Genomic DNA, 14,926 nt, shown 5'->3' with positions numbered 1-14,926 from the left:
CCTGGCCCCAACCCCTCCCCCCCCGACGATCCCAGGATCCGACGATCCGAAGGGAGGCTGGCCAGCAGGGCAGGGCTTGTTTTTTTTTGGGGGGTGGGGGGTGCTGTCCGTGATGAAGTCTTGAAGAGACCTGAGGAAAATACCCTCCAACCTTAGAGGGGAGGTGCGACGGGTGCTCTTCATGGCTGCTTTTCCCCCGGTGTTGGGGTGCGGGAACCATAGGGTAAGGGGTACCCCAGGTGGCAGCGGGGCCTGGGTTAGGGAGTGGGAGTGCTGTGATGGGGGCAGGGGCAAATTATCCGAGTCCCTGGAAAAAAGGCGGGGGATGACTTCGGAGCGCCCGGGCTCCGCTGCCCTCGCTCTAGGGGCGGGGGCTGCCGGGCCGGGCTCGCCGGGGAGGGGGCTTAAATTGAAGGGGAATGAGATCGGGGGCAATTCGTACTAGCCCTGGCAAGCCAGAGGGGAGATCCGGCGTGCAAGCCCTCCACCCGCTTCGCGCCAGGCCTGGAGGCAAGGGGTCTGAGAGCGAAGCCGAGGGCTGGAAGGAGGGAGGCTCCGGTTACGGGGCCGGGTTTCGGGATCCGGGGCAATCCCCTAGCCCTTGGAAAAAGAGGGAGAGGGATGGCCGCGAACCCCAGGGCTTCCCCACCCCGGGACCTAAGGGGCGTGAGGAACGGACAGCAGGCCCAGCAGAGCTGGATTCGAGCGAATCGTGGCCGGGGAGTGGGGGGGCTTAGTGGTGGGCTTCGGGGGGAGCAGTCCGGCGGCGGGGCGGGCGGGCGGGGCGTGGGGCTCCGGCGGGCGGCGGGGCGGGGCCGGGGCGGCGCTGCTGCCGCCGCCGCCGCCGCCGCTGCTCCTGCTGGGGCCGCTGCAGCCGTTGCTGCCGCCGCCGCCGCTTCTGGGCGGGGAACGGAGGCCAAAGGGAGTCCCGTGCCGGGGCAGAGGGCGCAGGCTGCGCTCTGTGAGGAGGGGGCAGTCCTGGGGGCGGGGGCAGGCGGGGGGTGGAGTCCCCGACGGGGGGCGGTACGAGCCGGGACGACGACGACGAAGAGCCTCGGGGGCCGGGTGCATGGAGGACAAGGTGCTGGGAGAAGGAAGGGGGAGTGTGGGTCCCGCGACGGGCCTCGTGGGCTTGGTTCCTCGAGGTTCTGCTTCGAGACAGAGCCCTATAGGCGTGCCCAGAGGCCCGGGAAGGGACGGGGAGGTGAACTGGACGGTGGAGAGGGGCCTTCTCGCCGGGGTCCCGCCGAGAGGAAGGCTGGGCCAGAGGGACGTCCGGGGCAATGCTGGGAGGAGCCGGCTGCACCTCGGCTGGGGATTTCGCGTTCTGGAGGTGCAGGAGATTGTTGTAGGGAAAGATGTGGTCTAGGGGAAGAGCAGGAGGGAAGCACACTGCAAGCCTGGGAGGCCAACAGCACAGGCCGGTGGGGGTGCCCTTCTATTCCGTCAGCACCGCCCCCTCCCCCAGTGGAAGAACTATGTTTTTGTTTTATTGTTTTGAAATTTTCAATGTTGTATGTATGGAACTGTCGATGTGTTGATACTCATTCTTGGTATCTTCTGGACTAAGGACAGGCGTCCCCTGATGAGGAGGCGTCTAGTCCAGGGTTTGTGGACTCTACCAGAGTGTGGGAAGTAGGCCCGGTAACTTCGTGCGACAGCTGAGTATTCTCAAGGCAGTTTGGAGGTCGTCCCTACACAGAGGTGGAGTACATTGCAAAAATCTTTGGTGAGACTTCTGGTGGTGCCTTTGTTAGGTTAGCAATTATCCTGGTTAGCCCCATCTTCCTTTCAACTTAGAAGGCTATTTCTCAGTCACTCTGCTGAAATGTTTTTTGGGGAAATGAACGGGCCTGGGAGGGGTGGGGGGGGGCGGTTTGAGGGGTACATTTGGGTTTGGGAATGGATTAGGTTGATAATAAAATTCCAAGGTTGGAAGGGGCTTTAAATTTAAAGGTTGTCAAGTTCTGTTTACCTGTCCTGTCCTAGAATGTTGGAATGGAGGGAGCTTTATTTTGCGGGGGATGATAGGCAGCACAATGGAGAAGAGATTAGGGGTACTTGTATTGGATGGTGATGTCACCAGGTGGTACTGAAGAGGACAGTTTGAATGAAAAAAAAAACGTGGAGGATTACACTGGGAGTAAATGGGGTAACCCAATCCCAAGAATCACCCAGGGGCTCCAAATAGAAGCAAAAGGTTGGAAGAGGAACCTGTAAAATTTTGATGGAGAAGCAAAGTTAGTAGGAAAGACTGAGGGAACTAGGGGGATTAGAACTTTGTGACTCGGTTTAAGAGAATCTGAAGGTTGATACAGTTTAGGAGGACATGGCCATCTTGACTAAGCCATATGGATATTGATAGGTAGAGTCATTTTTGATAGGGCAAGGAGGCAGCTGCCCTTGGGGTGGATGTTGGGACAAGAGGCACAGGCTGTGGGGCACAAAGCCTTACTCAAGTTGATTTTAAGAGGGCTAACCCTGTTATGAGCTTTGCAGCAAGGGTAGGTAGATTTCTTTCCATTTTGGCTCTGAGAAGTCATTGATGGAAGAACAGGAGGGGACTCTCATGTCTGGCTTAAGGCAGACTAGTTCTTTAGAATAGGCCATAAACAAAAGAAACATGGCAAATTGTTGGGATAATGCAGAGGAAACTAATTCCCTCGCAGGCTCTGCTGTTGGAGTCCAGATTGGGAAGTGTGGAAGGGAGTTCCAGAAGATATGGAGGCTGCACCAAGGGCTCTCATAGATCTGGCTGTTTTGATTTACCAGAAGCAGGAAGGGAGGGTCCCTTTCTTTCTCAGTAATGTAGACTTTCTTGGGAAGCAAAGGGATTTTCTCCAGGCATCTCTTTGTTTTCTTCGTGCTGCAATTCACTATATAGGAAAAAATGTTTAGTACAGGGTCTCACTACATGATGAGTCTGGATTATGGGTTTTAGACAGGGGCTTCTTTCAGGGGAAAAATTATGGAAGAAGAGGACTTGAATACTAGAAAGAAGGAAGACAGTGAGAGAAATTAGGAAGAGGTTGGTTGGGCAGTGAGGAGGAAGAGAAGTGATCACTGGTCCCATGTTAGGGCCAACTAAGCAGAAAGTGGAACCTTAAAATCTCCAGGATAATGTTTTCCAAAGTTAAGTTTGAAGAACCTGTAAGGCTCTTTGTACTTTCATGCTAGAATCACTAAGGTTGGGGCAAGAGAGAGCATGATCTTGGGCAAAAGTCGGATTGGGGAGAAACTGGCATGTAGGAAGAAATATAAATGTATTTAACGATAAGGAAATAGAGAGTTTGGAGATGGTATGCTGTCTAAAGAGAGAAAGTGGGTGGAATAACAAGCCAAAGGAGGAAGGTGTTTATGCTCATGTCATCTGAAGCTGGTGTCGGGAAGGTAAGAAGTTGCCTTTGATAGCCACTGCTCTGGCAGGACCCAGGAAGCTGAGGTTAGCTGAGATCCAGGGCTTACAAGTCTAAGCATTAATTAGAAAATCGACTAAAGTAAGACTACGGAATGGGAGTAAGAATTCAGTCCTAAATGGAATGGCCTTGAAAGAAGGAGAAGGTGGGAATACACCAGTTTTTCCAGTCTGCAAGTGGGAGGAATCCTAGATATAGGGAGGTGAATGGTGGAAATTCCAGAGTGAAACACAGTAAAGAACAATGGCCTCTCTGAGAGCCTTGGGCCAGAATTGGAGAGTGGAGTGGGGGCATGAGGAGAGACGATAACGAGGGGTTGGACATCTAGAGTGGTTCATTGATTCTAGGCTGAACTAAGTTTGAGATGGAATAAAATGGCCACAGCGGGTAGAGGGCAGTTTTCCAGCATCAACCAGCATCTGGGATTAAGCAAGGAGGAGTTCATGGTTGAGTTGGGTGGGAAAGTGGAACAGAGGGAGTGCTGGGGAAAGTGAGCATTGTTGGGACAAAATCGATGAGAAAGGGGAGAAGCCACTGATGATTATGTAATGGGGAAGAAAGACCCTAGACCTCTTGAGTTTTTGAGAAGAGGGGGGATTTCTTAATGCTGGAGTTCCAGTTAGGTATAAGTCTATGCTTGCCAGAAGGTTTAGTGTCAGGACAGCCAAAGCGGGAGGTAATAAGAGGTAATCTACCTTTTGGCCACTAGGATGCTAGTACAGTATTTTATATAATCTCATACAAACTAGGCTTTATTAATGCCAGTTTTAAATGGTCATTCTTAAAATAATACAGAAACTGTTCTCTTTCTAAATTGTACCCTTTCCTACTGTTCATAACTTAAAAGCCATCTTTTATGATGAAAACTTTCTTTGGTGAACTGAATTCTGGTCAAGAGTAAAATTTAACTGTTTATATCCCCATAATTCAAATATGCTGTTCTATTCCCTCTTTAAAAAAAAAAACAAACAGAAGCCACCCTTTCCCCATAAAACATTTTAAAAATGGATAATTGCTTAAAAAGGGCTGCAAGCTGCATGTCAAGGTCATATTTTCCCTGATCAATGAATTGTGATGAATTTGAAGAGAGATGATTTATTATTTGTAAAATGTGGTGATTTTCAGATTTATTCATGAGAATATGTGAGGCAGGATATGTCTTCATTTGGATTTTAAGAACATTTTAAGCTAAGTGTCCGTGAAGAATTGAGAGTGCTGAGGGGCAGGCACAGCTCTGTGTTTCGGGCTTCTTTATGGACTGTCTGCTAAGAAACAAAATTTGGTTACCTCATTGGTAAGGTATGCCTAGAAATCATAGTGTTAGTGCCATTTAAGGGTACAGTTGAGTTTTATTATAATGCTGGTGGCAGGGGACAGGAGAAGGAGAACAAGCAGATTTTCATTTTTCCAAGTTCTATAGAGAAGTACACTACACGTGACTCTGATTTCCGGGATGAGTCAGTGCGCTCCATACCTGGGTCCGAGAGGTGATTAGATATTCTTTTATGACAATGCTCCGCTCAGTTTAACTTGGTTGCACCATGCACAACTTAGTACCTTGCAATGGTTCTCAGATTTAGCATCCATCAGAATTACCTAGAGGGCTTTGATGACATACAGCCTTAAGTTAGAGTCCTTGCTTTTTTACTTTCTAGCTGCGTGGCAGAAAGCAAGTTACTTAACTTTCTTGAGCCTCAGTTTTCTCATCTATAAAATGGAAAGGATAATCCCAGTCTCACAGGGCTATCAGGATTACACAAGGTGATGTATAATATTAGTACCAGGTCCATAGCAAGTGCCCAATAAGTGACATCTACTATTATAATCTAGTTTTTCTTATTCAATGTGTCCTATGCTGTTGCTTTTTATGTTACACTATGGTAAACATGGTGGCAGAATGAAAACAATCAGTAGCTCCTGAGTGGTCTCCTATGTCTTGATTCTCTGTGCTCTTTCTCCATATTCCTATTGTATTAGTACATGTTTAGCATTTACAATGTGGTAGGAAGAAATAGCTTGACTCATCACTGCATTACTGCATCCACCTTTGAGGTGGAAGTGGCAGCCTGTTTAACAGCTGTGCTGTAACACTCTCAGTGTTTCAGGGCAGGAACTACAGAGTGTATACCCATTTGAAACTTCAGGGGACATTTTGGGCCATGCTTAAAAAATGACCCAAGCCTAGTTTACGAGGGTGACATTTTAAAAAACTATTGCTTTCTGAAAAGAGCTGCTGTGTTTAATTATGACTGGTTGGGCTTTCCAGCTGTCTGTGACATCTGGAAGTTCTACAGATGTTGGTAGATAGAGCCCAGGTCTGGTATGGCTCTATGACAAGGATGTTCATCACAGATTGGATGGGAGAGAATATCATCTCAAAAAGCTCAGGTATCACCAAACCAAATTTCTGAGGAGAAAATAAAGACGGGCTGTAAAATAGTCTCTCTCTGAAGCTAGAGTGGACTTTGATGCTAGCAATCAGCTGTGCCATTATAGGGGGAGAATGATAGCAGGCCGATTTAAAACAGTAGTTCAGTTACCAAATAATTTCTGTTTGACTTTGGAAATGGATTATTATTCTCTACCCCCATCCCCAGCAGATTTACCTTCCTGTTTATATTCTGCTTAGTCAGATATTAAAACAGGTGGTTCTCCAAGTATACATCCACTCTAAGTGGCAAAAGGCAGTCCTTAAGTCTGCTGGTTAAGTTAGCTATGGCTAAACCACACTCAGATCTTTGGAAGTTGATTTTGTTGTTTTGCCCTGGCTCAATTTTATTTTATTTCTGTGATTGTCCTTATGATGAAAGTAAAGAAAAGAAAGAAGAGAAAGTTCATGAGACAGCAAGGGAAGTAAAAGGAACCCACAGACCCAATGCTTTGTACATGGGATTCTTAGTTTCTGGATGAGGTAAATAGGATTTCAGTTTTGGCCAGCACTTAGGGAGTATTTATTGAGCGCCTGTTGTGTGCCTTGTATCATGCTAGACACTACTGTGAGGGGCTATTAAAAGAAGTAGAAAATATCCTTTCTAGCCTTCTAGGAACCTATTACTGATAGCAGGTTGATAACTTAAGAGTTTGAAATTCTGTGAGCTAATAGTATATGTGTGTGTACATGTACTACTTTTGAATGAGTAAAAATATCTAAAATGAGTTGAGCCCATGGTCTGTGGTAAGAGAATAGAAAAAAATAACCAGATAATAGCCTTGCCAAATATTTCTGTAAGAGGTCTAGGAGACTTTAAGCAAAAGACAAAAGTTTGGTGAGAAGGAACTCTCTTTAGGTGAAAAATTCCATATCATGAATGCAGTATGTTGAAATGGAGACACCTGAGGGCCACTGTCACAGTCCATGGCAAGGAGGCCACAGAAGCATCACAAAAGGGATTCAAGTCTTAGGTTACAATAATTCAACTTCGGAGCATGAAAGACTTGCAAAATATTTACATGGCACCACTGAAGACCAAGATTGAGGAACGCCAACCCTTTCTTTTGATCTAGTAGGAAGAGAAGTGCTCAAAAATGACCCTAGTTACTTAGGGTGACATTTTGAGGTGGCTTTGCCTTTTGAAGAGGACTGATTAATTTCATAATGATCACTTAGGTTTTCTAGATATCTGTGACATCTAGAAGTTGTACAAAATCTTGTAGTTAGATCCTAGGTCTAGTATAAAGTTTTGATGAGGTGCTTTCCTTAAATGGAATAAAATAATTTCCTTGCAGCAGTAAATGGAATAGCAGTGAGTACTATTTGAAAAATATAGGAAAATGTACCATGGCAGTGGGTAGAAAAGCAAAGTGATCTGGTGGTATGCAAATGTAAGTGAGAGATTAAAACTTTTGCTTTTGTCTTCTTCATTATTGGAATCAACTACCTTTGGTCCTTTCAAGTGCTTTCGTGTTTTTCTTTATTTTAAGTAGGGACTAGTTAATTCCCATTTTGCACATAACATAGTAGATGGGTATAGTGAGATTGCTGAGAAGTGGGAGCTGAACATGCTCTCCAAGTTGCCCCCCACAGTTTAGGCCGTAGGCACTACAGTATATCATGCTAAGGGTATTGTTGCTGTGTGATTGGATTATTATGAATGGATCTTGGCAGTTTTTAGACATTAAATTGACTCTGAATGGATGGGGATTCAGTGTTACTGCGGAGATTGAAAAGGGTGTGGTTTGGTTTGAAAAGGCTTTGAGTGGTAGTGCTTACTGAAGAGCTCCAGGGAGATCACAAGCCCTGGCCACTCCATTGGATGACTGTCTAGCCTCCCAAGGTTTGACTACTTTGGAGGTAACTACATTCATTTGAATGAATAAGCTCTCATTCAACTATATGTGTTAAACAGATAGTTAACATTCCTTTGTATCCACTCTCATGAATGTTTATAGGCAAGGTTTTTAGACATGGAGGTACCCAAGGTGTCTATGAAGGTGTCCATGCTAGAGCCATGTACAGGCAACTGCTTAGCCTCCTTGGTAAATACAGGAATTAATGTATCTGGGAACAGGATGCAACATCCCTTATAATGATCCCTTGGGGTAGAACCAGCAGAATTATTTAGACAGAAAAAAAACAGGGGAACTAGAAAATGCTAGAATAGATTTAGTCAGCCAGAGGTTGTGAAGAACAGTGCAAAAGGGCCTGATCCTCCTTTCAATTGCCCAGCAGATTATTTCCAGTTGATTATGTATGTGTATGTGTGTGTGTGTGTGTGTATGTGATGGTGGTGGTGGTGGTGGTGGTGAAAGAAACTGTTGTGAATAAAGGGAAGCAAAATAAAGTGGTTGGGGTGTGTATAAGGGACCCTTGAGTTTTAGGGAATATTTGGTTAATGGTGGGGAAAGATGAGGGGACATAGATATTGGGGGAAAGCCTGAGGGAGAAATTAGGATACCTGTAGATGGGAAATCATTAAATTAGAACAATTTACATTAGGAGAACTTCCTCATTAAGAGTTGAGGTTTGGGATATGTTATTAAGTAGGGAAACAAGAATGTTAGCCTCTTGTTGAAAACACATGGACCAAGAAGGCAGAGCAGCAAGGAGAGTGCGATCTGTGGTAGGAGTTCAGATCTAAACCCAGGCAAAGTTATCCTAGTTGGGTAATGTGAGCACTTCCCTATTGAAAACAATGATTTTGAGACATTCTGACTTCTCTCAAGAGCTCTCCAGTGACTGGGTGGAAGCCATGGTCTTTTTGCTCTAGCCCTAGGATCTCAATGTCAGCGGTCTCTTGGATTTCCTTGGGGGTGTCTTCGATGCTGTTTTTCCCCAAATGGAGTAACAGGTGACCTCTCCTTTGATTCTGTGGAGTTTGCATATCAAGGCTACTTACTGTCTTATGGGAGCTTTACCCAGAGCTCTGCATTTCTATTGGAGCCATAGGTCCCAAAGTTGATTTTCTTTATTCATTACTCATCACTGACCCAACCCTCCTTCTTAAACTTTCTACTGGCCACGCCTATCCTCTTGAGGACAGATTCAGGGCCAGGCTTCCACAGGAATATTTTCCGGCTCTTTCATTTGTTAGAGTCATAATTGCTTCCAGGTCACCAGGCAGTGTGAACCAAAAGCAGCTTTGGGGAGTACTACCAGATTTAGTTTAACTGAGACCTTCTTAATCTGGACTTTTTATTTTACTGTCTTGATGTAGAAGTCCAGCCAGGAATAAATGGGCAAGTTTCATGCTATGTGTAGAGAGCCTAGTTGTGTCCCATACATTGCCAGTGCCATTTGTCCTGCACGTGAGGGGTCTTTGGGGAACTGGTCTGCTGTACGAACATCCCTGTCTGGTCATTTTCAAGGTTATCTTTTTAAACAATGTCTCCCTTGGTTAAAAAAAAAAACATTTGTCAGATAGATGCTCCGTCACCTCTTTTCATGTCCTTCTCTTCCTCATATGCATGACGACCATGCTTTTGCTTGTAGTTGTGAAATCCGCTTTTTTTGGCATCTTCATTTCAAAACAAAACCAAAAAAGTCTACCCGATCTGTCAAATCCCCTTTGACATTTTAGTGGTGTCTTTTCCCTATTACCAGCTCCACCTAACCCTGACTTGGAGTATATTTTGATGTTCTTCCCCTTTTGAAAACATATTCTCTCTAAACTTTTCTAAAATGTCTGTCTTCAGTGCTTCCTCACAGTATTTCAGTTTGGCCCATGATGGTGAAATATTTCAGGTTCCCTTATTTCATTTTTTCCCTTTTGGTTGTTATATGCTCTGGGCTTCTCTTTTAGGCCTTTCACACCTGCCCTTGTCTTCTAGCATTTTATTTTTATTTTTGGCTTTTTGGGGAAAGAGCTCGACTGCATTATGATTTCTCTTCTACCTGCTTGCCCTCAGCTTCTCTGCTGTTTTCACCATGTCAAAGTTATTTTTCTCTTAGTAGCCCATTTTCTTTTTGGCTTCCTCTAGTTTGTAGTGTGATGATTGTGTCTGGCTACCCAACCCACTCTCTGCTGCCTGCCTACTGGATTCATTACGTCTGATCTTGGTCAGTCCTTCTGCTTGGGTGTACATGTGCTTCATAAATCAAAAAGTTTTGTTTATTTATTTGTTCAGCCATACTTGTCACTTGGGGTTGTTGTAACACGTGCTCTCCTTTGTTCTTATCATGAGTTGGATGTGTCTTTTGAGTTTTCCCCCCTAAAGTGGGCATAGCTCACAGTGGCCCCACTGCCTTCCAGGCAGTGACCCAGTGTTGAATTCCAGGGCCATGCAGCTGTTCATTTCTTAACAATTACATGGTTGTGACATCTGGGAAAATCCTTTGAGGTATTTCATATCCTTGTGTCTATGCTTCCTGGGTCACTTGGGATTACCAGGTTTCTTCCAAGTTCCTTTCAGGAACTTTGCCTTTTGCCTTTGATGTGATGGTTCCCATCAGAGAGAGAGAGGGACTGAGAACTCACACCACACATGAGTGCGGTGCTGCAAGTGAAAGCAGACAGTTCACAAGTGTGGGCACCGGCGGGACCTACAAATGCAGCAGGTCTGTAAGGTTCTCCGTTTTGCTCACCTCTCCTGAGAAGTAGTGTGCAGTTGAGTGGGTACTGATTTGATTGGCCGTAATAACAAAACAAACCCGTAGGCCTACTGGATCAGATTCACTGGGGTTGGGACCTATGGATCTGTATTTTGACCAAGCTCCTCAGTGATTCTGGCTGGGGAACATTGGTGTATGTTGGTGATCTTGAGTTCTCCTGTCCTATGTGGGCATTGACACCATTAGTACCTCCCTAGCAGTTCCCTTTGTTTACTCTCTGGCTCGGGAGGACAATCTTTCCTTCTTGTGCAGACCACTTAGCTGCCTGTGCTTTCTACCCCTTCTGTTAATTAGCTGTGGTGGGCTTCCCATAGGAAGGGGTACTGCTCTGACAAAATCATAACAGAGGAGTGGGAGGCCAAGATTTAAGTAGATGCTCCATCTTCAGGATCTTGTGAAAATGAGGGTGCCTCTAGGTACTCATAAAATGTGTATTGTATAGTAATTATTTTGGTTTTTTTCTTGTTGTTATTTTAGGGTTTTAGAGGGTGTAAAAACTCCTTTATGTAGGTGACAATATTTTATATGTTCTGTTCGCAAGTGCCAGGATTTCCCCCTCTGATTTCTGTCCCAGGCCTTACAAACTATTAATCCCCTCTAAACAGAACAAAAATAAACCAGAGTGAAAAAGTCGTGGCGACTGAGTTCTGTCTGCTGCCTGCAAATATTCAGGTAGCCACTAAAACTCGTACTTCATGTTAAAATTCATCTTATGGCAAGAATGGCTCCTTCGATTGCCTGAGTCTTCTAATGCTTCATAGAGAGAAAAGATGAAAAAAGCACCCGGTGCATCAGCCAACAGGCTGAGCTGTTTCTTAAACTGGGATTTTCCAAGATAGTCTAAGAAACAGTCAAAACTTGATTAACCAGGATGTTCAGGGAATGGGATCCTGGTGAACTGATGTGAAGCAGACAGTCAATCCACTTGTCTTACTCCTTGTTGAAATCTTTCTGAGGTCATATGCTAACCTACACAACTGTCTTAGGAAATGTTAAAGGTAATTTTCAGAGAAAGGTAAAATCGTGAGTCTTGTACAGATATAAAATGAACACGTGTTAGGAGATTTTATTTTACTCATTAATCAACAAAGCAACCAGACAGATGTTATAGCCAGTTTAAAGAAGTCCAAAAGCACAAATTTATATGGAGTAAAGGAATTGAATTGCAAATGGAGGCAAAACTGGTTTTTCCACAGTGGGGAGGCAAGTCAATCCCAAACTCTATGGGACAGAACAGCGTTTGCATATCCATCACTTACCTGCAATTTACAGAGGTGCAAAATAGCTCAAAGACAATGAACTGGGCTAGAATCAGGGGAATGGTGTGCTATAGACAATGCATAGTGTTTCTGTTGAAGTACAACATTTCTTTGCTGTAGTAAGTAATCATGGTGGACACTTCTTTTTGGGTTGATTTTGCTTCTTGGAATTTCTCAGGGCCATCACCTCCATTCTCATTCAGGATTCAGTTCCATAGCACATGCATTTACTGAGTACTTACTGTATGTTAAGACACTGCAGAGGAACCAGAGACAGAAAAGATGGTATTTTTTACTTTAAGTAGCTGATTGTCTGATGTGGAAGACGGACATGCCACGCCTCCAACTAACCACACTGCAGAAGGGAATAAGAATCAGTGCTGTGTAGGAATGAAATGTTGGAAGAGAACCAGAGAGGGAGAAGGTAGCTGACTTGGGGCTGGGGCTGGGGGGATAACAGGATGACATTGAAGCTAGGCTTTGAGGGGTAACAGAGAGAAGGAGGGGACCCAGGAGAGGCTATTTCAGAGTGAGGAAACAGCCATGTCCTGAAACTGGAGGGTCTGTTCAGGGAAGTGTCAGGACCTGGGATGGCAAGGGTGGCAGGGAAATAGGATGTCACCAAAGAGGAGACTGGAAAGGAGGTGTGAAGTCAGGTCACAGAGGGCCCTGAATGCTGTGCTAAGAAATGGGAGCTGGTTCTCAAGACAGAGCAATTGAAAGTTTTTGAGGAGGGAGGGGATGGCATGATTGAACTGGTGTTTTAGAAGGTGAATTGATTGTAGAACCAAGAGATTGAAGGCAGAGAGACAAGTTAAGAGACTATTGTAATATTCTGGGTGAAAGGGGATGAGGGCCTGCATCAGGGCAGTGGTGAGAGGGATAGAAGGACAACATGGGGATGGCATTATTAAGGTTTGACTCCTGATTGGATTTGGGTGGTGGGGGAGAGAAGGAGTTGAGTTGACATGGCTGAAATTTCCAGGCTAGGGGACAGTGGTGCTATTAACTAAGATAGGAAACATGCTGGGCATGGGGGGTGGAGAGCAGGTTTATGGGAATGGATAATGAGTTCAGTTTGAGACACATTGAGTCTGAGTGGCTCGGTGGACATCCAATTAACAGCAAGTTGCTGGCAGCTAGAGATTCTGGTCTGGGTATAAGGAGAGAGGTCAGGGCTAGAGATACAGATTTGGGAATCATCAGTGCACAGAGGGGTGAGCTGAGAGTGTGGGTGCTCCTGAGCCGAGAGAGAAGGAAAAGCAGGGCTGACAGATACACACACAGAGGGACAGGGGTGGAGTGGGGGGGCGGACAGCCAGGGCCAGGCTAAGCTGGAGAGACAGAGACTGAGGAGGAGCACAGAAGAGACACAGGGAAGACAGGAAGCCAGAGAGGGAGACTGAAGGCTGAAGCAGGAGGACTAAGAGTAGAGGGGAGGGGAAGGGAGAGAGGGAAGGAGGGGGAGACAGGGAGGAGAGAGTGAAGTCTGAGGGGAAATGAGGATGGGAGATCAAGGAGGGGAAGGGTCAGCAAGAGGTGGGAGAGGGGAGAATGTTAGAGGAGAGATACTGTGCTCAGAGGCAGGAGAGAGGGAGGGGAGAAGTGGGCAATGGGGGAGAGACAGCTGGGAGAGTGATAGTGGGAAGAGGGAGGTGAGCAGGAGCGATAGAGGAGATGGGAGAGAGACTGATGGGGAGGGAAAGGGAAAGCAGAGATGCATGGGAGTAGAAAGAGAAAGAGGGAGGAAAGGGGAAGCAATGGAGGAGGGTGGTAGAGGTGGGGAAATGAGGTCCCAGTTTCAGGACAGATGGTGGGAGAGAAGGGTCTTAGAGAAGTCAGCAGGCATTGGGTCAGGAAAGCCAGGAAAGGGGCAAATAGGAAAAAAAGGGGTGAGGGCAACAGTATTTTATACTGTAGAGATAGGGAGCAGGGTGAGGATGAAGGAGAGAGGAAGGGACGTGGCTCTGCTCTAGCTCACCTCGCCGCTCCTCCCTCACTGGCCTTCTGGCTCTTCCTTGATCTTAGCAGACAGCCTCCTGCCTTAGGACTTTTGCATCTGTTGTTCCCTTTGCCTGGGATGCTCTTCCCCCAGATACCCACATAGCTCACCCCTTTGCTTCCTTCAGGATGTTTAAACGTCTCCTCAGCAAACGCCTACCCTGATCACCCACTTTGAAGTTGTAGCCCATTCTTTGCTGCCATTGCCATGCCTCTTACTTAGCCTCTTATATCACTTTCTAACCTACTAGAACATAGAATCACTTAATGTATTTATTGTCCATCTCTTTCCACTAGAATATAAGCTCCATGAAGCAGGAAGTTTTGGTCTTTTTTGTTAATTGTTAGCTCCCCAGTACCTAGGACAGTGCTGGTGATAGTAGGAGTGCAATAAATATTGTATGAGTGATACTGTGTTGAATATGAACAATTTTTGAAACTGTGTAAAGGATAAATGAAATAAATCACTGATGTGACTATCTTTTACTGTGATTGACTTCTTTGGGAAGTGGTGAACAGCATAAAATTCTGATCACTGTAGGGTTCTATTCAGTTGAGCTTTGATGAATAAGGCTTTTAGCTAGTAAGTTACCTCAAGAGTTTAAGGGTCTCAAGACAATCTCATTGAATAAACCTCTTTTTCTTGATACCTCATTTTCTCTGGAAAGTGAATTGGCTGTGCAGTGGTTGTCCAAGAGTGAGAGCTAGACACTGGCTGGGTGAATGGGATGGTAGGTCATAGGGATGAGAGGTTGATAGGAAGGGACAAGGACAGAAATCTGTAGTTCTTGATGGAACATTGTTTTTTGTTTGCTCATTTGTGGTCACAGTATAAGGAATATTGCATCTGATTTGGAGGGAACTTTAAACTGAGTTAGATATCTGCATTATATCTATGTAACTCCCAACTTCAAATCAGAATAGAGTTTTTTTGAAGGGTTAATGAAGAAAGCATGTGCTTCCTCTGGAGAACTTACATTGGTACATCACTCAAGTATTTCAGTGCCCAGGGATTAGAAAATTGATGGGGAAAAGATCCCAGTAGTCTTTCAACACACTGTTCATATATAGGAACAACCCTCAAATTGTAGTTGGTCAGGCTGTGCATAGAAAAATACACTGTCATTTCATTTGTCTGAAATAGGTTAAATTTCCTCGAACACTGAAGCATATCTGTCTTTAAGATAATTTAAAAATCACTC

At 45.3% G+C, this 14,926-nt stretch overlaps 1 protein-coding gene across 6 annotated transcripts in view; it reads left to right on the top strand.

Moving 5' to 3' along the window:
* BCORL1 (BCL6 corepressor like 1) overlaps positions 1–14,926 on the top strand; it is a 58,984-nt gene that overhangs the window by 3,091 nt on the left and 40,967 nt on the right. Inside the window, exon 1 of one of the 6 annotated variants that reach the window (XM_057495293.1) lies at positions 1,017–1,081. The exons of the other annotated variants lie outside the window; for them this stretch is intronic. The gene's annotated coding sequence lies outside the window, so the exon portion shown is untranslated. Of the gene's footprint in view, positions 1–1,016; positions 1,082–14,926 lie in introns of those variants that run through there. 6 annotated transcript variants of the gene reach the window in all.

Source organism: Manis pentadactyla, chromosome X (assembly GCF_030020395.1).
Source record: "Manis pentadactyla isolate mManPen7 chromosome X, mManPen7.hap1, whole genome shotgun sequence".
NCBI classification, from domain to species: domain Eukaryota; kingdom Metazoa; phylum Chordata; class Mammalia; order Pholidota; family Manidae; genus Manis; species Manis pentadactyla.
This window is presented reverse-complemented; position numbering and strand designations above follow the sequence as displayed.